This window comes from Entelurus aequoreus, linkage group LG20 (genome assembly GCF_033978785.1).
Source record: "Entelurus aequoreus isolate RoL-2023_Sb linkage group LG20, RoL_Eaeq_v1.1, whole genome shotgun sequence".
Taxonomy (NCBI): Eukaryota; Metazoa; Chordata; class Actinopteri; order Syngnathiformes; family Syngnathidae; genus Entelurus; species Entelurus aequoreus.
This window is the reverse complement of record NC_084750.1, coordinates 27,481,225-27,497,935: the sequence shown is the minus strand read 5'-3', so window position 1 is coordinate 27,497,935 and position 16,711 is coordinate 27,481,225.

Genomic DNA, 16,711 nt, shown 5'->3' with positions numbered 1-16,711 from the left:
CAGGAGCGGGGTGTGCCAGGGCCGGCTTTGGAACACAGTTGACAGGCGATTAGATTGCCCAGCTGGGGCTAGTTGTCTAATCACCTGTTGTCTTTATCAATAGCGGAGTCAGTTCGGAAAGAACCAACACGAAAGAACCAGACTGAAAAGTCGAGACTCGTACCCATCTATTTGATGTTCAATAAAACTGTATTGAACTCTGAACGCCGGTCTCCCGTACACCTGTGTGATCAGCAGAACCCGCTAGGAGGCACATGTGTTGACCTTTTTTTTTTGCGCCATGACTAGGGAAGGTTGTTTGGATTGGGTCATGTCAGTAAAAAAAGCCTTGCTGTATTCACTTTAAAGCACAATTCATGGTGATTGACCGGATTTACTCAGGTTATCCACACCCTGGTGGCATTTTTGCGCCTATCAATTTGTCAGATGAGGAAAGTTAATTTGGTAACACAGAGCCGGGCCAAATTCCTTATAGAAACTGAAGACGTCGGCGGGCCGCACTTGGCCCACAGGCCGCAGTTTGGACACCCCTGATGTAGAGTACTGGTCAAAGTGAATTGATTGTCAGGTTCAAGCACTGATGACATCTATTAATCCGACAAGAAGCAAGGAATCAATCAGAGACATAGTTCAATTTAGCTCATGAGGAGAACGCATGGAGCTGAACACTTAGTCACAGTCTCGCCCTACGCTCTGAGGTTCAGCTCCTGCCTCCCTCTATTTATTCAGGAGTTCCACAGTCAGGAAGGCCGCCTCTAAAAGGAGTGGTCACATATATTATGCAAAGCAGGTCCAGGACGCACGATACGTGACGGAATGTGAAGGGGCCTTGTGATTTCGCCTGGTCCTCGCTTCGTCTGCGTGTTATCTTATCTTCGTTGAGGTCCTGGAAGTCTCTGCTTGGTCTGTGTGCTGTCATCGTATCTAAAATGCATGAGAAACCAGGACCCAAAACCGTTTGCCAATATGTAACATTCATGTTTGCATACAAGTGGGATGATGGGTAATTCATTTGTTAACCATCTGGAAAAGTACGGAGTACCTTTTGAGCTGATTTGATGAAGGCTGGAAAGTTATCAACAGCTTGGCAAATTATCCGCTCTAACGGAGGCCCCGTCTGTTCCAAACAAAAACCCGGAGTTGCTTTGCACCGCTTCTTCCAGTGATTGCTCCACGTTTGTCCCCGCTAAGGTGGAGTCTATTAAAAGCAGCGTCGGCTGCCAAGAGGAACACAAACACCGTCGCTCACTCCCGTGTTTGCGCTCTTTTCCTTTTTGCTTTCCTTCAGGTTGGCTTACTTTCCTCGTCAAAGTCCCCACTGCAGCTTTTTAAAGCAATTCCACGCTACCTGAGTTTGTCACACCTGACCCAGCACACACAATCTTCCATTGTCTGGGTTTAAATGCAACTTACAGATTTCCAATCACATGTGTAAAGTCATTTTTGAGTGAACAACTCAATGCCCGGTGCAGGTGGGGCATCTTTTTACCCAGAAGAATTAGCAAGCACACCCTACTACTTTTACCCGGTAGATACAGTACATACACATGTGTACTTTCTGTTTTTATCCAGGAGCAATTGTAGATACGCAAGAACACATGTATCATTAGGTAAACCATAATCACCCCTAATTGTGATCCTCATAAATGCTAGATTTAAGATCCCGCTAAGCCAGGGGTGTCCAAACTTTTTCCACTGAGGGCCGCACATTGAAAAATCAAAGCTAGCAGGGGCCATTTTGATATTTTTTATTTTAAAAACCAATACAATATATGTATAAAAAAATATACATTTAGGCTTCCACTCAGGGTTTTGGTCCCAAAAATATAAAAAATGTGTCATTATTTATTATTATTATTTGTGTTATTATTCGAGTTTTTAAATCTCTAGATCAACATTAGGTCTATGTGTCAATATAACATGTTTTAAAGATTTAAATTGTATGCTCTTTTTGTCAATGAAAACCCTTTTTGTTAATGAAAAAAAACCCCACAAAATATGCAATATTTTCACCCAATACATTTTTTAAGTGGGATATTTGAGATTATATAATAATTGGAGCCTTAAAAAGGTCAATAACTCATAACACCATTGATTTTAATTCATTATTATTTTTTGAGCAATGACACTTAAAAACTAATCATACTAAAATTGTAGGGGATCCAAAAGGGTCCTACTCATTAAAGCAGGGGTCACCAACGCGGTGCCCGCGGGCACCAGGTAGCCCGTAAGGACCAGATGAGTAGCCCGCTGGCCTGTTCTAAAAATAGCTCAAATAGCAGCACTTACCAGTGAGCTGCCTCTATTTTTTAAATTGCATTTATTTACTAGCAAGCTGGTCTCGCTTTGCCCGACATTTTTAATTCTAAGAGAGACAAAACTCAAATAGAATTTGAAAATCCAAGAAAATATTTTAAAGACTTGGTCTTCACTTGTTTAAATAAATTCATTATTTTTTTTACTTTGCTTCTTATAACTTTCAGAAAGACAATTTTAGAGAAAAAATACAACCTTTTTTAAACACATATACCTTTTTACCTTTTAAATTCCTTCCTCTTCTTTCCTGACAATTTAAATCAATGTTAAAGTAAAATTTTTTTTTTTAGTGTAAAGAATAATAAATACATTTTAATTTAATTCTTCATTTTAGCTTCTGTTTTTTCGACGAAGAATATTTGTGAAATATTTCTTCAAACTTATTATGATTAAAATTCAAAAACATTATTCTGGCAAATCTAGAAAATCTGTAGAATCAAATTAAAATCTTATTTCAAAGTCTTTTGAATTTCTTTTAAAAAAAAATTTCTGGAAAATCTAGAAGAAATAATGATTTGTCTTTGTTAGAAATATAGCTTGGTCCATTTTGTTATATATTCTAACAAAGTGTAGATTGGATTTTAACCTATTTAAAAGATGTCATCAAAATTCTAAAATGAATCTTAATCAGGAAAAATTACTAATGATGTTCCATAAATTATTTTTTAAAGTTTTTCTCTTCTTTTTTCCGTTTGAATTTTCAATTTTAAAGAGTCGAAATTGAAGATGAACTATGTTTCAAAATTTAATTGTCATTTTTTTCGTGTTTTCTCCTCTTTTAAACCGTTAAATTAAGTTTAAATATCATTAATTATTAATAATAACAGAGTTAAAGGCAAATTGAGCAAATTGGCTATTTCTGGCATTTTATTTAAGTGTGTATCAAACTGGTAGCCCTTCGCATTAATCAGTACCCAAGAAGTAGCTCTTGCTTTCAAAAAGGTTGGTGACCCCTGCATTAAAGTGTTGAAAAATAAATTATATATATATTTTTTTCCTTACTGTTTACTTTTAACACAATAATCTCGAGATCAACGTCAGATAAGTTTTATTGTTGTTTATGTTTTTTGTTTGTTCGTTTTAGGCCCTTCTTTAAAAAAAACAGCTCGTTTTTTTACATGGCAAACACCAAATATGCAACATTTTCCCCCCAAAAAATATCTCAAAATATTTAATGTGACGTAATTGGAGCCTTGAATAGGTCAATAATTCATAATGACATTGATTTCGATTCATTATTATTTTTTAAAGAAAGAAACAGCCTGCATGGCTGCTTTGTGTGATTAGAGTAAACATTGCTACATTTTCTTGTTACATTTCACCTGTTTGCTCTTTAAATACCACTTTTAATGTTTTTTTTTTGTTTTTTTTTCAATCGTACTTTTAAAATGTGCCGTGGGGCCGTTAAAAAATGCCCTGCGGGACACCCCTGCACTAAGCAAAGGTGGTAGCCGTGCTGTATTGCGTCGTAAAAAGAAGACGGAATGAAAATAGGGGCTCCAACAATGAGGTGATAATTCTCAGTAATAAGATCATCAATGCCAACTTCTGCTGGTCTTCGTCCAGGGGCTGGCATTAGAAATATGCAACAGTCATAAATAATGGTTACAACGAGGATGATGAAGTGATGCTTTTCCCAGTTATTTAATTTTCCCTAACAGCCTCTTGGTAGAGTTTCATGTTTTATTATGCACCTAATTTAGCCAAATAACCACAAACTGGAGTAGACTTTTGCCATTATTACAGTCATGGTCAAAAGTTTACATACACTTGTAAAGAACATAATGTCATGGTGTTCCTGGGATTAAAGGCCTCACCTTTTCTCCTCCAAACATATTGCTGGGTATCAATTTTTGTTTCATCTGACGTCACATGGACAAAGATAAGACCTTCTGGAGGAAATTTATGTGGTCAGATGAAACAAAAAAATGAGCTGTTTGGCCACAATACCCAGCGATATGTTTGGAGGAGAAAAGGTGAGGCCTTTAATCCCAGGAACACCACACCTGCCGTCAAGCATGGTGGTGGTAGTGTTATGATCTGGGCCGGTTTTGCTGCCAATGGGACTGTTAGAATAATTGTTTTTAAACTATCATAAAACTTTGTGTTACATTGAGGGTCTGGTGAGAAGACAAAAGCTGTCTTTGAAACCTACCAAGAGTAAGGCTCGTAAAACTCCACTGTGTAGGGGGGAATGCAAGATGAAGGTGTTTCTGTTTTCTTTCATGTATGGCAGGGGTGTCCAAACTTTTTCCACTGAGGGCCGCACACTGAAAAATCAAAGCAAGCGGGGGCCATTTTGATATTTTTTTACTTTAAAAACCAATACAATATATGTATAAAAAAAATATACATTTAGGCCTCCACTCAGGCTTGATCCCGGAAACCCCAAAGGGTTTTGGTCCAAAAAATATAAAAAATGTGTCATAATTCAGTATTATTATTTGTATTATTATTCAAGTTTTATTTTATTTTATTTTATTATTATTATTATTTTTTTTCAAGTTTTAAATCTCTAGATCATTATTAGGTCTATCTGTCAATATAACGTTTTTAAAGATTTAAGTCGTATGCTCTTTTTGTCAAAGAAAACCCTGTTTTTTTTATGGAAAAAACACAATATATGCAATATTTTCACCCAATAAAATTTTTAAGTGTTATATTTGAGATTATATAATAATCGGAGCCTTAAAAAGGTCAATAACTCATAACACCATTCATTATTATTTTTTGAGCGATGACACTTAAAAACAAATCACACAAAAATTATTGGGGAACCAAAAGGGTCCTACTCATTAAAGTGTTAAAAAATAAATCATACATTTTTTTTACGGTTTACTTTTAACACAATAATCTCGAGATCAACTTCAGATCCATCCCTCAATTATAAATCGTATTGTTGTTTGTTTTTTGTGAGTTCGTTTTAGGCCCTTCTTTGAAAAACAAAAACAAAAAAACAGCTACATTTTTTATATGGCAAACACAAAATATGCAACATTTTCCCCCAAAAATATCTCAAAGTGCAATATTTAATGTGACGTAATTGGAGCCTTGGATAGGTCAATAATTCATAAGAACATTGATTTTGATTCATTATTATTTTTTAAAGAGAGAAACAGCCTGCATGGCAGCTTTGTGTTATTAGAGTAAACATTGCATCATTTTCTTGTTATATTTCACCTGTTTGCTCTTTCATACTGCTTTTTAGGTTTGTCATTTTTTTAATCGTATTTTAAAATGGGCCGTGGGGCCGTTAAAAAATGACCTGCGGGCCGCACTTTGGACATCCCTGATGTATGCTAATCAACAGAAAGATATTGTTCGAACCCAAGGACTTCAAAGCGGAGAGGAAGCAGGACCAGACTCCCCTCCAGGCGACCTCTTCGGTTTACGAACGTCTTTTTGAACTATTTTATGGACCTCTTTTTGAACTATTTTACTAACTCTTTTTGAACTGATCTTTTCTGTGAATTGTTTACGACCTTCGTCCTTTGGAAACGGCGGGAGGGTCCAAAATAAAAGAAGGAGGCGTACAATCTTTTGGCAGAGCGTGCTGAGATACTGTTCAAGGGTACAGTGTACAGACGACTCTCCTCAATATTGAGTCCAAATTAAATTCTGTCTCTGTTTAATTCTTTGCCTCTTGTCTTGTTTAATAGATGTCATCAGTGTTTGAACCTGACAGGGACTGGTGCTTTACAGAGAGTAAATGGGACAATGAAAAAAGGAGGATTACCTCCAAATTCTTCAGGACAACCTGAAATCCTCAGCCCGGAGGTTGGGTCTCGGGCGCAGTTGGGTGTTCCAACAGGACAATGACCCCAAACACACGTCAAAAGTGGTAAAGGAATGGCTAAATCAGGCTAAAATTAAGGTTTTAGAATGGCCTTTCCCAAATTCCTGACTTAAACGTGTGATGATGTCATGTTATCAATGGAAAAATGCATTTTTAGAAAATATGATTTGCCTGAGAGTCTAGGACAGTGGTCCCCAACCTTTTGGTTGGGGTGGATTTTTATTTTATTTTTTATTTTTATTTTATTTTTTTCCCATAAAGAAATACAATCATGTGTGCTTACGGACTGTATCCCTGCAGACTGTATTGATCCATATTGATATATAATGTATATATTGTGTTTTTATGTTGATTTAAAAAATAAAAAAAAAATACAAAAAAAAAATATATATATATATATTTTTTTTAATTTTTATTTCTTCCGCGGACCGGTACCGGGCCACAGCCCGGTGGTTGGGGACCACTGGTCTAGGAGACCCCGAGAGTAACAAGCGGTTGCCTTGTTGCCTTTCCATTAAGAACAATACATTATTTTTTAGTATAAGTTTGCTGGTTTCAAGAAATGTAATGCCGAGCGCATATCATTATGTCAAGATAATGGCACTAGCATTTACTTAATTGCAGAATATTTTTCAACATATTAAGCAAAAAGGTGTCTTTTTTTTTTCTACCAAGAAAAGTGCACTTGTTATTAGTGAGAATATACTTATTTTAAGGTATTTTTGGGTTCATTGAGGTTAGCTAATTAGGGACCGAGTCCCTTTTGGACAGAGGACCCTATTGTATTGCTCGTGTTTTATCATTATTATTCTTTATTATTATTATTATACTGCCGCCTCTTTGAGCTGTAATTTGACCTCCTTAACATGCTTCAAAACTCAACAATTTGGACACACACATCAAGACTGGCGAAAATTGCGATCAAATCAAAAAACCAAACCCCAAAACTCAAAATTGCGCTCTAGCGCCCCCTAGGAAGAAAACCCAGACAAAACTGCCGTAACTTCCAGTAGGAATGTCGTAGAGACATGAAATAAAAACCTCTATGTAGGTCTCACTTAGACCTAGATTTCATACACTGACATCCCCCAGAAAAAATCAACAGGAAGTTTGCAATTCCCCCTTCAAAACAAGTTTAGTAAAAACAGTCACCTTTGCCTCTTTGAGCTGTAATTTGACCCCCTTAACATGCTTCAAAACTCACCAAATTGGACACACACATCAGGACTGGCGAAAATTGCGATCTAATTAAAAAAACGAACCACAAAACTCAAAATTGCGCTCTAGCGCCCCCTAGGAAGAAAACCCAGACAAAACTGCCTGTAACTTCCAGTAGGAATGTCGTAGAGACATGAAACAAAAACCTCTATGTAGGTCTCACTTAGACCTAGATTTCATACACTGACATCCCCCAGAAATAATCAACAGGAAGTGTGCAATTCCCCCTTCAAAACAAAAGTTTAGTAAAAACAGTCACTTTTGCCTCTTTGAGCTGTAATTTGACCCCCTTAACATGCTTCAAAACTCACCAAATTCGACACACACATAAGGACTGGCGAAAATTGCGATCGAATCAAAAAACCAAACCCCAAAACTCAAAATTGCGCTCTAGCGCCCCCTAGGAAGAAAACACAGACAAAACTGCTTATTACTATTACACAGACACAACTGCCTGTAACTTTCAGTAGGAATGTCGTAGAGACATGAAACAAAAACCTCTATGTAGGTCTCACTTGGACCTAGATATCATACACTGACATCCCCCAGCAAAAATCACTAGGAAGTTTGTAATTCCCCCTTCAAAACAAAAGTTTAGTAAAAACAGTCACCTTTGCCTCTTTGAGCTGTAATTTGACCCCCTTAACATGCTTCAAAACCCACCAAATTGGACACACACATCAGGACTGGCGAAAATTGCGATCTAATCAAAAAACCAAACCCCAAAACTCAAAATTGCGCTCTAGCGCCCCCTAGGAAGAAAACCCAGACAAAACTGCCTGTAACTTCCAGTAGGAATGTCGTAGAGACATGAAACAAAAACCTCTATGTAGGTCTCACTTGGACCTAGATATCATACACTGACATCCCCCAGCAAAAATCACTAGGAAGTTTGCAATTCCCCCTTCAAAACAAAAGTTTAGTAAAAACAGTCACCTTTGCCTCTTTGAGCTGTAATTTGACCCCCTTAACATGCTTCAAAACTCACCAAATTGGACACACACATCAGGACTGGCGAAAATTGCGATCGAATCAAAAAACCAAACCCCAAAACTCAAAATTGCGCTCTAGCGCCCCCTAGGAAGAAAACCCAAACAAAACTGCCTGTAACTTCCAGTAGGAATGTCGTAGAGACATGAAATAAAAACCTCTATGTAGGTCTCACTTAGACCTAGATTTCATACACTGACATCCCCCAGCAAAAATCAACAGGAAGTTTGCAATTCCCCCTTCAAAACAAAAGTTTAGTAAATTTGACCCCCTTAACATGCTTCAAAACCCACCAAATTGGACACACACATCAGGACTGGCGAAAATTGCGATCTAATCAAAAAAACAAACCCCAAAACTCAAAATTGCGCTCTAGCGCCCCCTAGGAAGAAAACCCGGACAAAACTGCCTGTAACTTCCAGTAGGAATGTCGTAGAGACATGAAACAAAAACCTCTATGTAGGTCTCACTTAGACCTAGATCTCATACACTGACATCCCCCAGAAATAATCAACAGGAAGTTTGCAATTCCCCCTTCAAAACAAAAGTTTAGTAAAAACAGTCACCTTTGCCTCTTTGAGCTGTAATTTGACCCCCTTAACATGCTTCAAAACTCACCAAATTCGACACACACATCAGGACTGGCGAAAATTGCGATCAAATCAAAAAACCAAACCCCAAAACTCAAAATTGCGCTCTAGCGCCCCCTAGGAAGAAAACACAGACAAAACTGCTTGTTATTATTACACAGACAAAACTGCCTGTAACTTGCAGTAGGAATGTCGTAGAGACATGAAACAAAAACCTCTATGTAGGTCTCACTTAGACCTAGATTTCAGACAGAAAGCCCCAGCGTGACCCCACTATGCAGAGAAGGTAGGTAATGTGCAGGTAAAGATATGTTGAATGGGTAAAGGCAGGAAGCACCAGTGTGACTCCAGGATGCAGAGAAGATAGGTAATGAGCAGGTAAAGATATGTTAAATGGGTGAAAGCAGGAAACATCAGCGTGAATAATCACACAATTTTACTTGTTTTGGAAAGTCTTGACAGGCCAAATTTTCTTGTTCTATTGGCAGATAATTTTGCTTAGTTCAAATAAAATACCCCTCATTTTTGTGTGTTTTTTTCTTGTTTTTGAACACTGACTTTTTGCAGTGCGGAAACAAGAGGAGAGTCATTCTGATCTCCTCGCTAACCCTCACAGTAAACATGTGCTCTGCCGTGTAATCAAGTCATTAACCTGCAGACTAAAACAGCAATGAAAATGTGCCGGGTATAATAGCATATTCTATTTGCCCCTACACCTAATAACTATGATTTGAATTGGTTGCTTATTGGGTGGAAATGATCTGGAAGCGGCTAATGAACACGTTGCATTCAAGAAGACGCCACAATCATTTTCACCCCACTTAACACTTGGACCTCCTTGATTGAGTGTAAATGAAGTGTGCAGCACCAATTCATCTTGACCAAAATGCACACACACACACACACACACACACACACACACACACACACACACACACACACACACACACACACACACACACACACACACCCACCCACACACACACACACACACTTCACCTCCATCATTTCCCGATGGCAAAGAGCTGTACTTATTATGTTGAACAGTAACAATGTTAGTGCACTGACTGAAAAAAAGATGGAGGCTGCAGTTGAGCCAAATTGATTGCATAAATTACATAAACTTGGCTTTTGAAGTCATAACAACGTACACAAACGCGTTCTGTGTGTCGTTATGGACAAAACACATACATATATACACTATATTGTGTGGAGAATGCATATATTTTTAAGAGTTCTTTCTTTATGTTTAAAGCAGCTAATATCTTCCCATGTGTACTCTTTATGCCTATATCTTATGTCCGCAAGTAAACTCTGTGCCTTACCTTGAAGGCGTAGGAATGTGGAAGTATGACATACTCCCTTTTTACCTTATCAGTATTAGAACAATGAGGCTGTATTCCTTTCTGGGCAGGGTGGGGGCTGTTTTCGTATTCAATAAGTTGTCTCTTCCCGTTTACTCACCATTGCGTATTATACTCAATGGTTAACTGGACATCTTTATGTGCTCGACGCCTCAATCATTGGTATGTTTTCATCTACAAAACCATTCTGGTATCACTCCATCTTATCTGTCTTGTCTTTTAACAAAGAAACAAGGAAGTCACAATCTTCGTTCAATGAATGTTCTGCAATTTGTCGTCCCCAAAGTAAGAACTGAACTGGGCAAGAAAGCATTTAGGTTTTCAGCAGCGAAGGCTTGGAATAACCTACAATCCAATATTCAACTTCAAACCCTTGTTACGTTGAATGAGTTTAAAGCTTCTGTGAAAGGACTGCAGTCTACCTTGTCTGTATGCACATGTGTTATGTGAGCAAGTTTTAATGTCGTAAATGTGATGTTTTATGTATTTGTTTACTGTTTTTAATGTAACCTTGCTGCTGCCCTCTTGGCCAGGTCTCCCTTGGAAAAGAGATCTTTGATCTCAATGGGATTTTACCTGGTTAAATAAAGGCTAATAATAATAAAATAATAATTTTCAGACCGCTTCTAGATGCCGCTATTAACGGACTGTAGGAGTGGTCTCCTAAAGCTTTAGTAAAACTTGATAATATTCCTATTCTGTCTTGATGGTCCTTCTTACTCAGCATATATGTCATCTGAAAGAACTTGGGATTGACCAGTGACTTTAATTCCCTGAGAGGAAGACTGGTCAGACGCAACAATTGCCAAAAGTATTTAGCCACCTGCCTTGACTCACATATGAACTTGAAGTGCCATCCCTTTCCTAACCCATAGGGTTCAATATAATGTGGGTCCACCGTTTGCAGCTATTACAGCTTCAACTCTTCTGGGAAGGCTGTCCACAAGGTTGCGGAGTGTGTTTATAGGAATTTTCCACCATTCTTCCAAAAGCGCATTGGTGAGGTCACGCACTGATGTTGGTCGAGAAGGCCTGTCTCTCAGTTTCCGTTGTAATTCATCTCAAAGGTGTTCTATCGGGTTCAGGTCAGGACTCTGTGCAGGCCAGTCAAGTCCATCCACACCAGACTCTGTCATCCATGTCTTTATGGACCTTGCTTTGTGCACTGGTGCAGGGGCCAGCTCCAAACTCTTCCCACAAGGATGGGAGCATGGAATTGTCCGAAATGTTTCGATATCAGGTATCCTAATCACTTGGCCCGGCCACAGGTGTATAAAATGAAGCACTTAGGCATGGAGACTGCTTCTACAAACATTTGTGAAAGAATAGGCCGCTCTCAGTGATTTCCAGCGTGGAACTGTCATAGGATGCCACCTGTGCAACAAATCCAGTCGTGGAATGTCCTCGATCCTAAATATTCCAAAGTCAACTGTCTGCTTTATTATAAGAAAACGGAAGAGTTTGGGAACAACAGCAACTCAGCCACAAAGTGGTAGGCCACGTAAACTGACATAGAGGGGTCAGCGGATGCTGAAGCGCATAGTGCAAAGACTTTTTGCACAGTCAGTTGCTACAGAGCTCCAAACTTCATGTGACCTTCCAATTAGCCCACGTACAGTACGCAGAGAGCTTCATGGAATGGGTTTCCATGGCCGAGCAGCTGCTTATAAGCCAAACATCACCAAGTCCAATGCAAAGCGTGGGATGCAGGGGGGTAAAGCACGTCGCCATTGGAGTCTAGAGCAGTGGAGACGCCTTCTCTGGACTGATGAATCACGCTTTCCCATCTGGCAATCTGATGGTCGAGTCTGGGTTTGGAGGTTGCCAGGAGAACGCTACATTTCGGACTGCATTGTGCCGAGTGGGAAATTTGGTGGAGGAGGAATTATGGTGTGGGTTTGTTTTTCAGGAGTTGGCCCCTTAGTTCCAGTGAAAGGAACTTTGAATGCTCCAGGATACCAAAACATTTTGGACAATTCCATGCTCCCAACCTTGTGGGAACAGTTTGGAGCGGGCCCCTTCCTCTTCCAACATGACTGTGCACCAGTGCACAAAGCAAGGTCCATAAAGACATGGATGACAGAGCCTGGTGTGGATGAACTTGACTGGCCTGAACAGAGTCCTGAACACCTTTGGAATGAATTAGAACGGAGACTGAGAGCCAGGCCTTCTCGACCAACATCAGTGTGGACCTCACCAATGCGCTTTTGGAAGAATGGTGGAAAATTCCTATACACACACTCCGCAACCTTGTGGACAGCCTTCCCAGAAGAGTTGAAGCCTGTAGTAGATGCAAAAGGTGGACCCACATTATATTGAACCCTATGACTTTACCTCCAGACTTGCTCCGTTTGACATTGTCATTACTGCCACAAGTGGTGGAAAACATTTTTTTTTACAACCGAGTACCTCTACAAACCACAGCTAGCTCGTGTACTTGTGATCTTGTCCTTTTGGTCATTACCCAAAACTCATGACCATAGGTGAGGTTGGGAACGTAGATCGACCAATAAATTGAGAGCTTTGCCTTCTGGCTCAGCTCCTTCTTCATCACGACTGATCGATGCCGGGTCCGTACCACTCCAGTCGATCTCTTCCCTCACTCCTCAACCAGACTTCAAGGTACTTCAACTCCTCCCTCCACAAGATCTCTTCCCCAAACCAGGAGATGGCACCCCACCCTTTTTCCGGGTGAGAACCATGGACTCGGACTGCTTCTTCTCCTTCCTTTTCCTACTGATGGCGCAACCCCCACCCCCCAAAAAAAATACTGCTACCAACACAGAAAGTCAACACACACGGTCACACCTAACACAATCAGCTCACTGAGCTTTGTGGATATCATAAAACATGTCCAGACACCATACATCATTCAAAATTACACCCTTTTAAAGGAAAACAAGGTAGGAGTCGAACTATCAAATACTCCGGGCAGGCTAACCTCCTCCAACCTCCGAGGACAAAGCTCCGAACCATAGGAGACCAGGCTTTCTGCTCCGCCGCTCCCAGTCTGTGGAACGAGCTCCCTGACCACCTGAGGGCACCACAGACTGTGGATGCTTTAAAAAAAAAAAAAAGGCTTAAAGGCCTACTGAAATGAATTTTTTTTATTTAAACGGGGATAGCAGATCTATTCTATGTGTCATACTTGATCATTTCGCGATATTGCCATATTTTTGCTGAAAGGATTTAGTATAGAACAACGACGATAAAGATTGCAACTTTTGGTATCTGATAAAAAAAAGGCTTGCCCCTACCGGAAGTAGCGTGACGTAGTCAGTTGAACATATACGCAAAGTTCCCTATTGTTTACAATGATGGCCGCATGAAGTGAGAGAGATTCGGACCGAGAAAGCGACAATTTCCCCATTAATTTGAGCGAGGATGAAAGATTTGTGGATGAGTAAAGTGCAAGTGAAGGACTAGTGGGGAGTTGAAGCTATTCAGATAGGGAAGATGCTGTGAGAGCCGGGGGTGACCTGATATTCAGCTGGGAATGACTACAACAGTAAATAAACACAAGACATATATATACTCTATTAGCCACAACACAACCAGGCTTATATTTAATATGCCACAAATTAATCCTGCATAAAAACACCTGCGTGTTTGTTACGCTAGCTCCTAGCTCCTCTGCTAGCTCCTAGCTCCATAGAACACGCCAATACAATTCAAACACCTGATCAACACACACAATCACTCAGCCCAAAAGACCGTTCACCTAACCCAAGGTTCATAAAGCTTATATATTTTTAAAAAGTTACGTACATACGCAAAAAAAAGTTGCGCACATACGGTCAAGCGATCAAATGTTTAGAAGCCAAAGCTGCATACTCACAGTAGCACGTCTGCGTCTTTGTCATCCAAATCAAAGTAATCCTGGTAAGAGTCTGTGTTGTCCCAGTTCTCTACAGGCGTCTGTGTATCGAAGTCAAAAGTCCTCCTGGTTAGAGTCTCTGTTATCCGAGTTCTTCCATCTTGACTGCATCTTTCGGGAATGTAAACAAAGAAGCGCCGGCTGTGTACTGTTGTTGCTGACTACGTTCGAAAAATACGTCCATTTCGCACCGACAACTTTCTTCTTTGCTTGCTCAGCTTCCTTCTCCATAATGCAATGAACATGATTGCAACAGATTCACGAACACAGATGTCCAGAATACTGTGGAATTATTAAATGAAAACAGAGCTTTTTCATATTGGCTTCAATGTGGAAGGCATACCCGTGTTCGCCGGGCTACGTCACGCGCATACGTCATCCTCAGAGGCGTTTCGAACCGGAAGTTTAGCGGCAAATTTAAAATGTCACTTTATAAGTTAACCCGGCCGTATTGGCATGTGTTATAATGTTAAGATTTCATCATTGATATATAAACTATCAGACTGCGTGGTCGGTAGTAGTGGGTTTCAGTAGGCCTTTAAAAACCCATCTTTTTAAAAAAAAAAGCCTTTTGTTAGATTTATGTGTGCTAGTTCTAGCTATTATGTTGTTCTAGTTTTGTTATTTTATTTTACCATTTATCTTACTTGTTGGGGGCAGCTATTTGTTGTTTTAGCTTTGTTATTTTATTTGACTATTTAACAGCCCTTTGAGACACTTGTGATTTAGGGCTATATAAATAAACGTTGATTGATGATTGATTGATCTTACTTGTTGGGGGCAGCTATTTGTTCTAACTTTGTTTTTGAATTTTGTTTGAGATTGTTTGTTCAATGTAAAGTGCTTTTACAAATAAAATCTATTATTATTATTATATATATAACATTTGGTTCACAGGTGTGAAAATGTGTTCATGCTGACCAGTCCACTTTTTTACTCTAACTCTCACATGAAGTTAGCCAGGTTAAAAAAAAGTGGTTTTAATGTCTTAAAATCCATAAAACAAAACAAAACAAAAACATTTGCGGCGAGTCAATATTTTCGAGAGCTGCCGCCGACATGGGTTTCATTTATTTTGGCTCGGCGAGTGGAAAAAATACACAAATCGTTTTCGGTTAATCTTGTGAATCGGGCAGATAAATAAAAAAAAGAGAAAAAGAAAGAAAAGCCCTCACTTTACTTGAGCGGGAGCTGCGGTATTGATTGCAGCTGAGTTGGTTGTTCATTGAGTTTTGTCTCCGGGTAATAAACTTAGACAAAGAAGCGGTTGAAGGGGAATTTGGGTCGAGGAAAACTTCCCAGATTGAGAGGAAAGTGCTTAACCCACCTTTTGAGTAATGCAGCTGCTCTCAGTCAGACAGGATGTTGCGCTCACCACTTTTATTGTGAAGGACTGGAAGTACACACGACTTGAGGCTAATTCTGGCAAAGTATATTGGACGGCTAAAATTTGTGGTCGGCCATTGATGTTCATACTAAATAATAGCGGGCACAATATTGAACCTTGTGGCACACCAAGGCTAGTGTCAAACACAGGTGTGAAACTTTGAACACCTAACGATTGGAACAGATTCCGATTCTTTTTGTGAACGATACAATTCAGACTCGATTCTCTATTCAACAGGAGTATGGACTCAAACCGATCCTCGCAATGTTTTACTGGGTACAACAGTTGTAATTAATCTTTTTTCAAAACAGGTTACAGGTTGGAAAAAAACTAATTTTGGTTGCATGGAGATTGCCTAAACCATAGTTCAAATATTGATTTTTATTTAAAAAATATACATTTTTAAATCGGTTTGAATAAGAATCCCAAATTAGATTTACAAAATATTTCTGTGTAAATAAGTAATTTCACAACGTTTATATCTGCTAGTGGGTCCATGACCATGACCTCTGTTTTGTTTAATCCGCCGTTTTACTGCCGTTTGGAAACAATTAAGGTATGTAAATAAACATTTACAAAATATTTCTGTGTAAATAGCTATTTTCAGAATGTATATATCTGCAACTTATAGTCCGATGCGGCTAATTCATGGAAAATATATTCCCCCCCAAATTTATTGGGTGCTCTATAGTCCGGGGAAATTGGAGAGATAGCTTCCGCAGCTAGTGGGTCCATTACCATGACCTCTGTTTTGTTTAATCCGCCCTTTTACTGCCGTTTGTAAACAATAAAGGTATGTAAATAAACATTTACAAAATATTTCTGTGTAAATAACTAAATTCAGAATGTATATATCTGCGACTTACAGTCCGGTGCGGCTAATATATGGAACAATATTTTTCCCCCTAAAATTTTGTGGGTGCGGTTTGTATACCGGTGTACTTTATAATCCGGAAAATTGGAGAGCTAGCTTCCACAGCTAGTGGGTCCATGACCATGACCTCTGTTTTGTTTAATCCGCCATTTTACTGCCGTTTGTAAACAATAAAAGTATGTAAACAAACATTTACAAAATATTTATGTGTAAATAACTCATTTCAGAATGTATATATCTGCGATTTATAGTCTGGTGCGGATAATATATGGAAAAATATTCGCCCCCCTGAAATTTAG